This window comes from Chiloscyllium plagiosum, unplaced genomic scaffold, assembly GCF_037043375.1.
Source record: "Chiloscyllium plagiosum isolate Xiang-an unplaced genomic scaffold, Cpla_swu_hap1 HiC_scaffold_45, whole genome shotgun sequence".
In the NCBI taxonomy this organism is placed as follows: domain Eukaryota; kingdom Metazoa; phylum Chordata; class Chondrichthyes; order Orectolobiformes; family Hemiscylliidae; genus Chiloscyllium; species Chiloscyllium plagiosum.
In genome coordinates this window covers 29,877,544-29,895,178 of record NW_028270183.1, presented here as the reverse complement: position 1 = coordinate 29,895,178, position 17,635 = coordinate 29,877,544, and the positions used below count along the sequence as shown (strand labels likewise).

Below are 17,635 nucleotides of genomic sequence, written 5' to 3'. Positions count from 1 at the left end.
AAGGGAGAGGAGCAGCAAAGCCAGGCCCCAAATCCAACTGTTCAACCAGTTTACAGGGAGAGGAGGACAAACTTCAAATCCCAGTTTCATATATAAAAGACAGTGACAATGACATTTGTACATAAGTTACATAAACGGTGCATACAATACAGACCCAGCAAGACCCCATCCCTCCCACCTTCCAGCCACTCTAAGGCAACCCACCCCTACACACCTTTCGACCACCTCTGGGACAGCCCACCCCAGTACCCGCCCAGGGTGACAGTGGTCAGGACGGCCCACCCACCTTCCGGCTTCACTAACCACCCTCAGCACCTTCCGACCACCTCTGGGACAGCCCGCCCTGGTACCTGCCTGGGGTGACAGTGCTGAGGACAGCTACCGGCCTTCTGGCTCTCTGTCTGCCCCTATGTACCATTGGGCTATCTCCTGTTTATTTTTTTTTCCTGTTTATATTTTTTTTATTAAACAAATTACAAAAACAGTTTGCAACAAACAGTTACATTTACAGCTGCATACAAGAGACAGCAATTTTACAAGGGAGAGGAGCAGCAAAGCCAGGCCCCAAACCCTACCAATCAAACAGTTTACAGGGACATGAGGACAAACCTCAAATCCCAGTTTCACAAAGATATAAAAAGACAACAGCAGTAACAGTTGTACATTAGACAGTACTGTTACATACAAAAGTGCAGACAGTGCAGACAATACAGGCCCAGCAAGCCCCCATCACTCCCACCTTCCGACCACTCTAAGGCAGCCCGCCCCTACCCACCTTCCGGTTCTCGGTCCACCCCATGCCCCTTCCAGTTCTCGGTCCGCCCTGACACACCTTTCGACCACCTCTGGGACAGCCCACCCCAGTATCCGCCCAGGGTGACAGTGGTCAGGACGGCCCACCCACCTTCCGGCTTCACTAAACACCCTCAACACCTTCCGACCACCTCTGGGACAGCCCGCCCCGGTACCTGCCTGGGGTGACAGCGCTGAGGACGGCTACCCGCCTTCTGGCTCTCTGTCTGCCCCTATGTACCATTGGGCTATCTCCTGTTTATATCTGTCAGCCAGGGCTCTCTGATTGGAGCAGGTTAACAGCCCCAATCAGGGAACTCATATTCTATGAGGTTGCTGATCTTGTTACAATCACGACACCGTCCATAAATGACATCAGTGAACTTTATGGCTTTTTTCAACAATTGGCAAAGGATTCATGGTTATCATGAGACTCTCAAATCTAGATTTTTATTGAATCCAAATTGCACCCTCTGTCGTAGAGGGACTCGAACCCACACCTCGATCTCTGGATTAAGAACCTCGTGTCAAAACCACGAGGCCATTGTCTACTTGCAGGGGCCAATCACACTTCCTCTTAGCTCTCCTGGACCATGACCCCAGCATTGAACAATAAGCCATTGTGTGAAGGTCCATCACTGATATCAAATCGTCTAGAGATCAGTCCTTCACTGCCTCTGACCTCGGAGTCTTCAACCTTCTATCCACTTCCCAAAGTGAAAATGGAGGAGCTGGACACCAATTCCAGGAAGTGGACTGGAGGATATGTCTCTGTCTGTATCAATGGTGCTGAGGTGGAGGTCGTCAAGAGCTTCAAGATCCTAAGAAGTAAGCATCACCAATGATACATCCAACTGATCCATCCATGTTGATGCTTCAGACAATAAAACACACCAACACCTCTCCTTCCTCATGAGGCTAAGGAAATTTAGCATACCAACAATGAAACTTAACAATTTTATTGATGTATCATAAAAAGCATCCTCTACTGATGCTTCACCCCATTGTATGGCAACAGCTCTTCCCAAGACCGCAAGTAATTACAGAGAGTGTTGAACACAGCCCAGTCCATCACACAAACCAGCCTCTCATCCATTAACCCGATGTGGCCTCTATATTGGGGAGACAGGCCGCCTACTTGCGGAACGTTTCAGAGAACACCTCTGGGACACCAGGACCAACCAACCCAACCACCCCGTGGCTCAACACTTCAACTCCCCCTCCCACTCCACCAAGGACATGCAGGTCCTTGGACTCTTGCATCGTCAGACCATAGCAACACGACGGCTGAAGGAAGAGCACCTCATCTTCCGCCTAGGAACCCTCCAACCACAAGGGATGAACTCAGATTTCTCCAGTTTCCGCATTTCCCCTCCCCCCACCTTATCTCAGTCCCAACCCTCGGACTCAGCACCACCTTCTTGACCTGCAATCTTATTCCTGACCCCTCCGCCCCCAACCCCACTCTGGCCTATCACCCTCACCTTAACCTCCTTCCACCTATCGCATTTCCAACGCCCCTCCCCAAGTCCCTCCTCCCTACCTTTTATTTTAGCCTGAAGATTCCTCATTCCTGAAGAAGGGCTTATGCCCGAAATGTCAATTCTCCTGATCCTTGGATGCTGCCTGACCTGCTGCGCTTTTCCAGCAACACATTTTCAGCTCTGATCTCCAGCATCTGCAGTCCTCACTTTCTCCTAGAATCATAGAATCCCTACCATGTGGAAACAGGCCATTTGGCACAACAAGTCCATACCGACACTCTGAAGGGTATCCTGCCCAGACCCATACCCCTACCTTATTACTCTGCATGCACCCCTGACTAATGCACCTAACCTACACACCCCTGAACACAATGAGCAATTTAGCATGGCCAGTTCACCAAACCTGCACATCTTTGGACTGTGGGAGGAAACCGGAGCACCCAAAGGAAACCCACAAAGACACAGAGAGAATGTGCAAAATCGACACAGAGTTTGAAAGGGACGAGAGAGATATGGGCCAAATGTTGGGAAATGGGACTAGGTTAGGTGAGGATATCTTGTCGGCATGTACGAGTTGGACCTAGGGGTCTGTTTCTGAGCTGTGTAGCTAGCAACTCTCTGACTCTATCTCGTTCAGTAATGTCCTTCAAGAAGGGGATCTGTTGTCATTGCCCAAGCTGGCCTGTAGGTGGCTCTCCAATAGCAATATGGTTCAGACCCCTCTGGAAGGACAAACCAAGCCACTCAGCTCAAGGGCAATTTATCGTCTAGTGATGAATGTTGGCATTGCCAGTAAGGCCCACATACCAGACACCATCAAAACAAAGCTGAAAATGTGTTGCTGGAAAAGCGCAGCAGGTCAGGCAGCATCCAAGGAGCACTTCCCCCCCCAGTGACATCACTCACCTGCACAACGACCACGCTGCCCCCACGCCGAGCTCCGTCCGCACGCCTAACCCCGTCCTCACGCCGAACCCCACCCCCGCCCCGATCTCCGTCCCCACCCCGATTTCCGCCCCCACGCCTAACGCCACCCCCACTCCCAGCTCCAACCCCATACCAGGTCTTAGCTCCCAACCCTGCCGTGTTTTCACCATCCCTCCAGACCTCCTCCTCTCTGAGGATGAAAGATCAGTCCTCAGCAGAGGCCTCACCTTCATTCCCCTATGCTCCCAGATTAACGAGTTCAACACACGGCGTGACATCGAACAATTCTTCCACCGCCTTCGCCTCCGCGCCTACTTCTTCAACCAGGACTCTCGCCCACCCTCTGACGACCCCTTCTCCCGCCTCCAACACACCCCATCTACCTGGACACCCCGTGCTGGTCTCTTACCCGCCCTCGATCTCTTCATAGTCAACTGCCGTTGCGACATTAACTGCCTCAACCTCTCCACTCCTCTCACCCTTGGAATGTGCAGCCTTCCAATCCCTCCATTCCAACCTCAACCTCGCTATCAAACTGGCAGACAAGGGAGGCGCGGTAGTCGTTTGGTGCACCGACCTTTACACCGCTGAGGCTAAACGCCAGCTCACGGACACCTCCTCCTACTCCCTTGACTATGACCCCACCTCCCACCACCAAACCATCATCTCCCAGACAATCCATAACCTCATCACCTCAGGGGATCTCCCATCCACCGCCTCCAACCTCATAGTCCCAAAACACCGCACCGCCCGTTTCTACCACCTGCCCAAAATCCACAAACCTGACTGCCCCGGTCGATCCATTGTCTCAGCCTGCTCCTGCCCCTCTGAACTCATCTCTGCATACCTCGATATGATTCTGTACCCTTAGTGCACGAACTCCTCACCTGCGTTCGGGACACCACCCACGCCCTCCATCTCCTCCATGATTTTCGCTTTCCCGGTCCCCAACGCCTTATCTTCACCATGGACATCCAGTCCCTGTACACCTCCATCCCCCATCACAAAAGACTCAAAGCCCTCCGCTTCTTCCTTTCCCGCCGTACCAACCAGTACCCTTCCTCTGACACCCTCCTTCGACTGACTGAACTGGTCCTCACCCTGAACAACTTCTCTTTCCAATCCTCCCACTTCCTCCAAACCAAAGGAGTAGCCATGGGCACCCGCATGGGCCCCAGCTATGCCTGCCTCTTCGTAGGATATGTGGAACAGTCCATCTTCTGCAGCTACACTGGCACCACACCCCCACCTTTTCCTCCACTACATCGATGACTGTATCGGCGCTGCCTCGTGCTCCCACGAGGAGGTTGAACAGTTCATCCACTTTACCACCACCTTCCATCCCGACCACAAATTCTCCTGGACCGTCTCAGACTCCTCCCTCCCCTTCCTGTACCTCTCCATTTCTATCTCGGGCGACCGAATCAACACGGACATTTACTATAAACCGACGGACTCCCACAGCTACCGAGACCACACCTTCTCCCACTCTGCCCCCTGTAAAAATGCCAGCCCATATTCCCAATTCCTTCGTCTCCACCGCATCTGCTCCCAGGAGGACCAGTTCCAATACCGAATAACCCAGATGGCCTCCTTCTTCAAAGACTGCACTTTCCCCCCAGACGTGATCGAAGATGCCCTCCACCGCATCTCCTCCACTTCCCGCTCCACCGCCCTTGAGCCCCACCCCTCCAATTGCCACCAGGACAGAACCCCACTGGTTCTCACCTACCACCCCACCAACCTCCATATACATCATATCATCCGTCGTCATTTCCGCCACCTCCAAACGGACCCCACCTCAAGGGATATATTTCCCTCCCCTCCCCTATTAGCGTTCCAAAAAGACAACTCCCTCCGTGACTCCCTTGACAGGTCCACACCCCCCACCAACCCAACCCCCACTCCCGGCACCTTCTCCTGCAACCGCAAGAAATGCAAAACGTGCGCCCACACCTCCCCCCTCACTTCCCTCCAAGGCCCCAAGGGATCCTTCCATATCCGCCACAAATTCACCTGCACCTCCACACACATCATTTACTGCATCCGCTGCACCCGATTTGGCCTCCTCTATATTGGGGAGACAGGCCACCTACTTGCGGAACGTTTCAGAGAATACCTCTGGAACACCCGGACCAACCAACCCAACCACCCCGTGGCTCAACACTTCAACTCCCCCTCCCAGTCCACCAAGGACATGCAGGTCCTTGGACTCCTCCATTGCCAGGCCATGGCAACACGACGGCTGGAGGAAGAGCGCCTCATCTTCCGTCTGGGAACCCTCCAACCACAAGGGATGAACTCAGATTTCTCCAGTTTCCTCATTTCTCCTCCCCCCACCTTGTCTCAGTCCCAACCCTCGAACTCAGCACCAGCTTCCTAACTTGCAATCTTCTTCTTGACCTCTCCGCCCCACCCCCTCTCCGGCCTATCACCCTCACCTTAACCACCTTCCACCTCTCGCATTTCCAACGCCCCTCCCCCTAGTCCCTCCTCCCTCCCTTTTATCTTCGCCTGCTGGACACACTTTCCTCATTCCTGAAGAAGGGCCCATGCCCAAAACATCGATTCTCCTGCTCCTTGGATGCTGCCTGACCTTCTGCGCTTTTCCAGCAACACATTTTCAGCTCTCATCTCCAGCATCTGCAATACTCACTTTCACCATCAAAACAATGCCCCCTTTCCATTGTTCTTCCTGCTGTTCTCCCATTCTGTGGTCTTTAAACAAAACCTTACATTTCCTTTTGGGTTCAGTTCTGAAGAAAGCTCATCAATTTGAACAACAGGGAAGTTTCCTTCTCTCGGTAGCAGTAAGATTGGAGACAGGAAGGGTATCTAATGAGGTTCGATGGTGCTGTACCTCAACCCACTGGCCGTGGCTGGTATTACAGTTTTTAGACAGGAAGACCTATGATTCTTATCACCACCACCCCAACCCCACATCCCAAACTGGAGCCTGTCCTTCAGGGGGTTACTAACCCATCCCCCTCCCTCACTGTACAATTCCAGTTCACTGGAGTCTGTCCTTCACAGGGGTTACTAGTCCATTCCCCTCCCTCACTGTACAATTCCAGAACACTGGAGTCTGTCCTTCACAGGGGTTACTAGTCCATTCCCCTCCCTCACTGTACAATTCCAGAACACCGAAGCCTGTCCTTCAGAGGATTATAAGCCGATCCCAGATGGTGGTGCTGGGCACAGGAGTTGCCCACCACAAGCTCCAGGGTCTTGATGGGAGGTGAAGTTCTGCAGGTGTCCTCTCCACTGCCTGATTGGTTTGTAATCGGCTCCTTCCTGCAGAGTCCCATCACAGTTCTTTGTGTTACAACAAGATTGCACCTATTCACGCTGTATCTCTCCTCAGATGCTGCCTGAGTGGTTGGGATCTCTCAGCATTGATTGTTCTTATTTCAGGTTTCCCACATCTGCAATATTTTGCTTTTGCATCATAATACATGAAGGAGAAGGGTGCAGGTTTTTACACTGATATATTTCTGTGAGCCAGAGCGAGGAGAAGTTTATCTTGGACACAAAAACTAATATGGTCTGGTGTGCTGAATGTTTTTTTGTGTATGTCATATTTTCCATGAAAATCTCATGCAATCCATTTCATCAAATGTTTGCACAATCTCAAATACTGGGTGGGGTCAGTTACAGAGTCATCAGGATGTACAGCACGGAAACAGACCCTTCGGTCCAACTCGTCCATACTGACCAGATATCCAAAACTAATCTAGTCCCATTTGGCACGACTTGGCCTCTAAACCCTTCCTATTCACATACCCGTCCAGATGCCTTTTAAATGTTGTAATTGTACCAGCCTCCACCACTTCCTCTGGCATCTCATTCTGTGCATGCACTACCTTCAGCATGAAAAAGTTGCCGCTTAGGTCCCTTTAAGATCTATATCCTCTCACCCTAAACCTATGCCCTCTAGTTCTAGATTCCCCTCCCCTGGGGAAAAGACCTTGGGCATTTATCCTATCCATGCCCCTCCTGATTTTATAAACATCTATAAGGTCACACCCCAGGGAAAACAGCCACAGCCTATTCAGCCTCTCCCTGTAGCTCATACCATCTAAACCTGGCAATGTCCTTGTAAATCTTTTCTGAACCATTGCAAGTTTCACAATATCCTTCCCGCAGGAGGGAGACTGGAATTACTCATAGTATTCCAAATTGGCCGAACCAATGTCCTTTACAGTTGCTTCTTGCAGAGTAGGCTTTGTGTCATGCACAATGGACACCAGATTTGATTTAATGAAAGAATAATGTCAGGCGCCCATTTTGCATTTTTTTTAAATGATATTGCTCCTTCCCTAATTGGTTTCACATTGAAAAGCCAGATGATGCACATACCAACTTGTTCACGAACCTGTAAGTAATGACAGCAGGTACGCAATTAAACAGAACCATTAGGGAATCACTGTGCCATAAATAAATCACTGCTGTCTCCGTTACTTACTACTTCAGGCAGTGTGTTTGCCTCTTTCTTCACACGGAAGATGAACAGGTCATCGCTTTACCTGACAGAGCTCATATACTATCCCATTCTTGCAGTGTTTGGAGTGCCTGGTAAGTCAATTCAAAAGGTGGTGTGTTCAACACACTGTGGGACAATGTTTACACAACGCCTGGTAAAGGCAGTCATTCTTATGTACTCAGTTTAGATTTTAATGCTTGTCTGATCGATAAAGTTATCTATTTCCAGAAGCCAGCTCAATACCAGATTGATGTCCCTCATACACTTTTCAAAAACAAACTTGTTTTGACTGTGAGAAATGTAAGCACCATTTTCTGTTTCCTAATAACCAATCCCTGTTTACACTCAGCTGCTCTGCCTATCTTCTCTCATCCTTGGTATTTTCATTCCAGCTGCTCACTCTTATCCTTCATCCTCATTGCTTTACCTGTCCATCTTCACTTTGTTGGAATTTTACCTCTGCTCTTTATCCTTAATGTTCTCTTTGATCCTGCTCTTTATTTAACACCGAGATGTCACCTTCCCTTTGGATCACTTTCAACCAGGTGACAGTATTACCTTTCCTTTCCACCTTTACTCATCGCACTTCTCCTCAATCTTTAGTGTTTTTTCTCAGAACTATTGAATCCATACAATGTGAAAGCTCAAAGGGTCCACAATGACCCCAAAGAGCATCCCACCCAGACCCACCCCATCGCTGTATCTCTACATTCCCCATGGCTAACCCACTTAGCCTGCATATCTCTGGACACTACTGGTAATTTCTCATTGCCAATTTACTAACCCTGCATATCTTTGGACTCTTTGAATCCTGTTCTTTTTCTCATTAATGGCATTTTCTCTGTGACCCTTCTGTTATGTCCAAATTTTAATCCTTGGTGTTTTCTTCTCTTATTTTCCCACATTGCCTTTTGATTGGCTTTTCTTCTGGTGCCCATAATCCCTCGTTTTGACTCCCAATTTTCCCGTTTAGTGAGCAAAGTTAGGGCGCATGATACTGGGGGCAAAATACTAACTTGGATTGAAAGTTGGTTGGCTGACAGGGGTACCGCAGGGATCAGTGCTGGGACCGCAGCTTTTTACAATATATATTAATGATATAGCAGATGGTATTAGTAATAACATTAGCAAATTTGCTGATGATACTAAGCTGGGTGGCAGGGTGAAATGTGAGGAGGATGTTAGGAGATTACAGGGTGACCTGGACAGGTTAGGTGAGTGTCAGATGCATGGCAGATGCAGTTTAATGTGGATAAATGTATGGTTATCCACTTTGGTGGTAAGAACAGGAAGGCAGATTACTACCTAAATGGAGTCACGTAAGGTAAAGGGGCAGTACAAAGAGATCTGGGAGTTCTTGTACACCAGTCAATGAAGGAAAGCATGCAGGTACAGCAGGTAGTGAAAAAGGCTAATAGCATGCTGGCCTTCATAGAAGCAAAGAGGTCCTTCTGCAGCTGTACAGGGCCCTGGTGAGACCACACCTGGAGTATTGTATGCAGTTCTGGTCTCCCAATTTGAGGAAAGACATTCTGGCTATTGAGGGAGTGCAGCGTAGGTTCACAAGGTCAATTCCTGGAATGGCGGGACGACCTTATGCTGAAAGACTGGAGCGACCGGGCTTGTATACCCTTGAGTTTAGAAGACTGATAGGGGATCTGATTGAGACATATAAGATTATTAAAGGATTGGACAATCTGGAAGCAGGAAACATGTTTCCGCTGATGGGTGAGTGCCGAACCAGAGGACACAGCTTAAAAATACGGGGTAGACCATTTAGGACAGAGATGAGGAGAAACTTCTTCACCCAGAGAGTGGTGGCTGTGTGGAACGCTCTGACCCAGAGGCCAGTGGAGGCCCAGTCTCTGGATTCATTTAAGAAAGAGTTGGATAGAGCTCTCAAGGATAGTGGAACCAAGGGTTATGGAGACAAGGCAGGAACAGGATACTGATTAGGAATGATCAGCCATGATCATATTGAATGGTGGTGCAGGCTCGAAGGGCAGAATGGCCTACTCCTGCACCCATTGTCTATTGTCTATTGTTACTTGAGGTTCCTTCTGGTTTCTTTTCTACAGTGCTGGCTTATTAAGTACTGTCTCCAGCTCCACACCTGCACTCGCCAATTCCTATCATTCAATTGCTTGTAGAATCTCAACACCCTAAAACAAAGTCTTTTGACAGATGATAAGTTGTTGGCCTCTGAGATTGTAAACGGATGCTAGGTCAAGTGCATCACATTCCTGATGAAGGGGTTATACCTGAAATGTCAACTCTCCTGCTTCTTGGATGCTGCCTGATCTGCTGTGTTTTTCCAGCACCACAAGTTTTAATGGTGCAAAGATAAGTGCTAGAAATGTATTGGAATAATTTGGTGATTGATTTTGGCGTGACACAGACGTGATGGGTGAAATTGCCTTTTTTATGTGTTTTAACAAATCTCCGTTTGAGAGTACTTGGTATATCATTTTTGTGCGGAATGTTGGGTCCAAGTTTTGTTGGTCGGAAGTAGTCCGGAGTCCGCCAAGTTTTGTTCCCTCCACTCCCTCCGTTCCAAACCCAACCTCACTATCAAACCAGCAGACAAGGGAGGCGCGGTAGTAGTTTGGCGCACCGACCTTTACACCGCTGAGGCCAAACGCCAGCTCGCGGACACCTCCTCCTACTGCCCCCTTGACCATGACCCCACCACCAAACCATCATCTCCCAGACAATCCATAACCTCATCACCTCGGGAGATCTCCCATCCACCGCCTCCAACCTCATAGTCCCACAACCCCGCACTGCCCGCTTCTACCTCCTGCCCAAAATCCACAAACCTGACTGCCCCGGCCGACCCATTGTCTCCTCCTGCTCCTGCCCCACCGAACTCATCTCCGCATACCTTGACACCGTCCTGTCCCCCTTAGTCCAAGAACTCCCCACCTGCGTTCGGGACACCACCCATGCCCTCCACCTCCTCCATGATTTTCGCTTCCCCGGTCCCCAATGCCTTATCTTCACCATGGACATCCAGTCCCTGTACACCTCCATCCCCCATCACGAAGGACTCAAAGCCCTCCGCTTCTTCCTTTCCCGCCGTACCAACCAGTACCCTTCCACTGACACCCTCCTTCGACTGAATGAACTGGTCCTCACCCTGAACAACTTCTCTTTCCAATCCTCGCACTTCCTCCAAACGAAAGGAGTAGCCATGGGCACCCGCATGGGCCCCAGCTATGCCTGCCTCTTCGTAGGATATGTGGAACAGTCCATCTTCCGCAACTACACTGGCCCCACTCCCCCACCTTTTCCTCCGCTACATCGATGACTGTATCGGCGCTGCCTCGTGCTCCCACGAGGAGGTTGAACAGTTCATCCACTTCACCAACACCTTCCAGCCCGACCTCAAATTCACCTGGACAGTCTCAGATTCCTCCCTCCCCTTCCTCGACCTTTCTATTTCTATCTCAGGCGACCGAATAAACACGGACATCTACTACAAACCGACCGACTCCCACAGCTACCTGGACTACACCTCCTCCCACCCTGCCCCCTGTAAAAACGCCATCCCATTCTCCCAATTCCTTCGTCTCCGCCGCATCTGCTCCCAGGAGGACTAGTTCCAAAAACATACAACCCAGATGGCCTCCTTCTTCAAGGACCGCAATTTCCCCCCCGACGTGGTCGACGATGCCCTCCAACATATCTCTTCCACTTCCCGCTCCTCCGCCCTTGAGTCCCGCCCCTCCAACCGCCATGAGGACAGAACCCCACTGGTCCTCACCTACCACCCCACCAATCTCCATGTACAGCGCATCATCCGCTGTCATTTCTGCCACCTCCAAACGGACCCCACCACCAAGGATATATTTCCCTCCCCTCCCCTATTAGCATTCCGTAAAGACCACTCCCTCCATGACTCCCTCGTCAGATCCACACCCCCCACCAACCCAACCTCCACTCCCGGCACCTTCCTCTGCAACCACAGGAGGTGCAAGACTTGCGCCCACATCTCCCCCCTCACCTCCCTCCAAGGCCCCAAAGGAAACTTCCATATCCGCCACAGATTCACCTGCACCTCCACACACATCATCTATTGCATCCTCTGCACCCGATGTGGCCTCCTCTATATTGGGGAGACAGGCAGCCTACTTGCGGAGCGTTTCAGAGAACATCTCTGGGACACCCGGACCAACCAACCCAACCACCCTGTGGCTCAACACTTCAACTCCCCCTCCCACTCCACCAAGGATATGCAGGTCTTTGGACTCCTCCATCGCCAGACCACAACAACACGACGGTTGGAGGAAGAGCGTCTCATCTTCCGCCTAGGAACCCTCCAACCACAAGGGATGAACTCGGATTTCACCAGTTTCCTCATTTCCCCTCCCCCCACCTTGTCTCAGTCAAATCCATCGAACTCAGCACCGCCTTCCTAACCTGCAATCTTCTTCCTGACCTCTCCGCCCCCACCTCATTCTGACCTATCACCCTCACCTTGACCTCTTTCCACCTATCGCATTTCCGACACCCCTCCCCCAAGTCCCTCCTCCCTACCTTTTATCTTAGCCTGCTGTACAAACTTTCCTCATTCCTGAAGATGGGCTTATGCCCGAAACGTCGATTCTCCTGTTCCCTGGATGCTGCCTGACCTGCTGCACTTTTCCAGCAACACATTTTCAGCTCTATATCATTTTTGCCCTAACATCGTCATATAGTTATGGAATGGTTACAGCACAGGAGGAGGCCATTTGACCTTCTGGATCCAATCTAGCCCTTTGCAAGGATGATTCAGCTCAACTCACTCCTCCATATATTTCCACAACACTGCAAAGCACAACCCAAACCCAGTTGCTTATCTAATTCTTTTGAAAGTGTGCAAGGACCTTTTTTCCACCTACATTTCAGGCAACTAATCCTCTTTTTACTGCTTTTATCTTTCTGTCACAGTGAACCTGGTAGCCATCCTGATCTTGTCACGTGGAAAGTGTGGTCTCTCTAAATGCATCACATGTTACCTGGTGGCCATGGCTACAGCAGATCTGATGGTTGTGGTCTGTAATGTCATATTGCATCGGATTGCCATTCTTTATTGGTTAAAGTCTTTCCTGCTCTACACTCCTGTGTGCAAGTTCATTCTCTTCCTGGCTCCGACTGCGATAGACTGCTCTGTTTGGTTAACTGTCGCTTTTACATTTGACCGGTTTGTCGCAATTTGCTGTGAAAAGCTGAAAACAAAATATTGTAAGGGTAAAATTGCAGTTGGGGTTATAGTGATTGTGAATGTACTGTTCTGTTTGAAGAATATTCCCTGGGCTTTTACATATGTTCATTATTTCACAATTAACAGTATTCTAATGGGTTGCCTTACATCATTAAGCTTTTATATGTTACCCACATGGATAGCATTTTCTTGGATTGAACAGCTGTTAACTCCATTGCTTCCCGTCCTTTTAATTTTATTGTTTAATTCTCTCACTGTCAGACGTATTTTAGTGGCTAGTCAGGTCCGAAAGGGACTCAGGGACCACAGCAGCGTTGAAAATGTTCAGGACCCTGAGATAAAAAGCCGGCAAAGATCCATCATTTTACTTTTTTACTATATCCAGCAGTTTTATCCTGCTCTGGATGACAGCAGTCACACATTTTATATTCTACCGAATTACAAACATCTTTAAACGGAGATCTTCATTTAACTCTTTCCAAAGTTTCCAAGAAGCAGGAAATATGCTTCAGCTTCTGAGTTCTTGTACCAATACAGTCATTTACATCGTGACCCAGAGGAAGTTCAGAAGTGAGCTGCTGACATTCCTCTGCTATCCCTTCATTCTAATTGATAAATCAATTGAATCAAACAGAGGTAAATCTGTCCTCCCCAGTAGGAATTAAAGCTGCAGATCACAATGGGACTTCAATGTTCCAAAATGTCAGGACACTGGGAGGAGGGGTGGTACTATTTCCGACACAAAAGTGGATTTTTCCCTAATTCCAAATTGATTTAAATTTTTTTTTGGAGCTGAATGAATCTGGTCTTGTGAAGCCACTGTCTGTAGGAAAGTGCAGTGGTACAACACATCTCAGTCATGTCACATTAAGCTGTTTCCAAATGGAAGTTCCTTTGTTGACCTGTGCAAAGTGTGATTTGGACATGCCAGTGTCAGACTGGGATGCACACAGTGTGTGCATGAGGGTTTTTGTGTGTGTGCGAGTGTGTGTGTGCGCACGAGTGTTTTGTGAATGTCTGTGAGAGAGAGTAGATGTGCATGTGTGAGTGTAAAGGGGTCTAATTCTGTGAGAGGGTGCACACAGACATTACCCCTTGAAGGTGAACAGTGATTGGACCCACAATATTTAATCTGCTCTCTCCTCACAGAAGCAACCAGACCTGCTGTGTTTCTGCTACACTTTCTGTTCTTGTGTCTTTTAAAGTGTATTTGCTGTCACTGGTAAGTTGTTAAAGTCTCACTAGAGTATAGAATGATTGAGTCATAGAGATGTACAACGCAGAAACAGACCCTTCGGTCCACCTCGCCCATGCTGACCAGATATCCTAAATAAATCTCGTGCCTTTTGCAGTATTTGACTTATATCCCTCTAAACCCTTCCTAGTCATATTGCCATCCTTTAGATGTTTTAACTGTATCAGCCTCCACTACTTCCTCTGGCAGCTCATTCCATACACACACCACCCTCTGTGTGAATAAGTAGCCCCGAGTTCCCTTTTAAATCTTTCCCCCTCACATTAAACCTTTGCCCTCTAGTTTTGCACTCTATCATCCCAGGGAAAAGACCTTTTCTATTTACCCTATCCATGTCCCTCCTGATTTTATAAACCTCCATTTGGTCACCCCTTTCTAGTTATGCTGAATCTGCTAGTTTAAAGCAGAGTTAAATTTTGCATGGAAACCCGTAATTTCAATTTTGCAATTGTTTGTCACTTATTTGAAAAGTTAATTAAATGAACTAAATAAGTCTGAAATATCATGAAATTCAAAAAAATTGTACTGAGGAGTGAGCATGGATTTCAAAGTGACGATCTTGTTTGGCTGTATGTTTTGAAGAAGTAACAGAAGTAGTAGGCCCTGGGATGTGGCTGGCATCAGTTATCTGCATTTTCAAAAGGCCTTGGATAAGATTTAGATTTCGATTCCCTACAGGGTGGAAACAGGCCTTTCGGCCCAACAAGTCCACACTGACCCAGTCCCATTTCACTCTGACTAATGCACCTCACACTATGGGCAATTCGGCATGGCCAATTCACCTGACCTGCACATCTTTGGACAATGGGAGGAAACCGGAGCACCCGGAGGAAACACACGCAGACACAGGGAGAATGTGCAAACTCCACACAGTCATGGTACTCCATAATGGGCTAATTAATAGGTTTAGAGACAAAAACAAACTGTACTTGCTGTAATCCAAGGGAGACAAGCAGGAGGCTGGAAGAAGGCAGGAAGCCAGGCAGCATTAGGAGGGTTAGCCAGGGGGATGTGATGTCATGAATTGTGAACTGATTTCAAGCAAAACATCAGAGAGTGGGATTAAAGGGTGGTTGATCAAAGTGGGAGAAAGTGAGGAGCAGTGTTCCACATGGATCAGTGCTGGGAACACAGAGGGCCACAGTATGGACTTGGACTTTGGAATTCAGATTTTCTAAATTAACAGCTGACTGCAGATTTATGGAGAGGGGGAGTCTGGGAAATAGGCGAAAGTGAGGTCTGCAGATTAAAGTTGAGAGTGTGGTGCTGGAAAAGCACAGCTGGTCAGGCAGCATCCGAGGAGCAGGAGAATAGCCAGAAGAGCAAAAGCTCTTGTCCTGGTCCTCGGATGCTGCCTGACCTGCTGCGCTTTTCCAGGACTACACTGTAGTCTGGGAAACAGTCAATACTGATGAGGACTGCAACAATATTTTTCAAAAGACATTAATAAACATGTAAAATGGGCAAATAATTGCCAAGGAGAGTTTGACAGGTAAATGGGAATTGGTAGGGTGAATAAGAAGGTCACTGATTACTTAGAAGGTATGAATGTAGGAGGGAATGGGGGACAGAAAGATTTCACAGTACAAAAACATTGATCACTAAAGGCTGGCCCACAGGGTCAGCAAACCTGTTAAAATAACGGTAATGTAGGACTGGAACAGAGTTGGAAAGTAAGGATTTTCATTCTACTTGATTATGAAGCCTGATTAGGGCATACATAAAGCTGCTTCAGTTCCTGTCACTGTGTTATGCAAAGGATATAGAAGGACTGGAGAGGGGACAGGGAAGATTGACAAGGTTGCTGTCGGTAATGCAAAGGTAAACATCCCAGGAAAGAACTGACAAGCTGAGTTTGTTTCCTCTTGAATAAAGAAGGCTGAGAGCTTATTTAATACAGGTCATTAAAATGATGGAATTTGATCGAGTAGCTGGAGAGAGGACATTTTCACTTATTGGGAAGTATAACTAAAAGCTATCAATATAAAATAGTCATTAAAGAATCCAGCAGGGAATTCAGATTGGTGAGAATGTGGACCATGCTCCGATAGAGATTGGGTGAAGTATAAATGCATTTCAGAGGAAGCTGAGACGTGCAGCTGAGTGAGAAGGTTGGTCGTTACAATGTTGGATTTAGATGAAGAAACCTGGGAGGCAGATTGAGTGGAGCATAATCGACAGGATTGAGTCGAATGGTCTTTATCCCATGAAACTTGTGTTATGTAAAGCTAGCTTTGAAATGGCAGCACTGCTCACTGTGCCTAAGTCTATGTCATTAATACAGATTGCAAACACCGGTAATGTGTAACATTGTACAGGGACGCCATGTGCACAAGACCAAAACAAATCCAGCCCAGACTGTTCCTGCCCTATCAATCCCCTCATTGTTGTCACCAGCATGAAAGTTGCAGTCAACACTAGTACCTGCTGAAGAATAAACTGCTCACTGACACTCAGCTTGGGCTTTGCCAGGCCCACTCAGCTTTATCAGCATGAGACAAAAGAGCTGAAAAAGGGAGGTTAGGAACTGACCCTGACATCAAAGCAAGATTTGACCAAGTGTGGGAATTACTCCTGGCAAAATTGGAGGCAATAGGAATCGGGGAAAATCTCTACTGGTTTTAGTTTGATATATACATGTATGTAAGTATATCACAAAGAAGGATAGCTGCGTTTGATGGAGGTGAATTCTCTCAGCTCTCAGGCATCAATATAAAATAGTCACCAATGGAGCCCCTCAGGGTACTGTCCTAGGCGCAAGCATTTTCAGTTGTTTCATCAATGATTGCGTCATGTTCCACACCATTTGTGACCCCTGAAGTTCTATTTCCAAATTCCAAAGCAATAATTTGGTTTGGGCTAATAACTAGTAAGCCACAGTTGCACCACACAAGTGGCATGTATTGGTAATCTCCAACAAGAGAGAATCAAATTACTGCTCCTTGACATTCAAAGGCATTGCCATCACTGAATCCCTCACTATCCCTCACCCTGGGAGTTACCATTGACTAGAAACTGAACACGACCAACTGTCTAAAGACTGTGGCTATAAGAGCAGTTTGGGAACTTGGGATTCTGTAGTGAATAACTTGCCTTTTGACTCCTCAAAGTCTGTCTGCAAGGCACAAGTCAGGAGGACAACAGAAAACTTCCCACTTTCTTGCAGGGGTGTATCTCCATCACCACAACAGTTTAGGTCTCCTTCGTTAAGGAAGGATATTGGAAGTGGTTCAGTGCAGGATTATTCGATTGATATTTGGGAGAAGCAGAAGTTTGATTGTCTCGGTTTGTTTTCACTGGAGCTGAGAAAAGTGAGGGGTGAATGTTTTGAAGTGAAAAAGGCCCTGAATGGTCTTGAAAATGTGGCCATGGAAAGAATGTTTCCTCTCGTGGGTCAGTCCAGAACGATGGGGAACTCATGGGAATGGCCTCAACTGGGACATTGGGTTCATGTCACACTACAGGTGACCCCACTACACTGTACACTC

At 48.1% G+C, this 17,635-nt stretch overlaps 1 pseudogene; it reads left to right on the top strand.

The window, feature by feature from the left end:
• The first annotated feature begins 1,385 nt into the window (after window positions 1-1,385).
• Window positions 1,386-17,635, top strand: part of LOC148136437 (putative G protein-coupled receptor 139) — a 63,752-nt pseudogene continuing 47,502 nt past the window's right edge.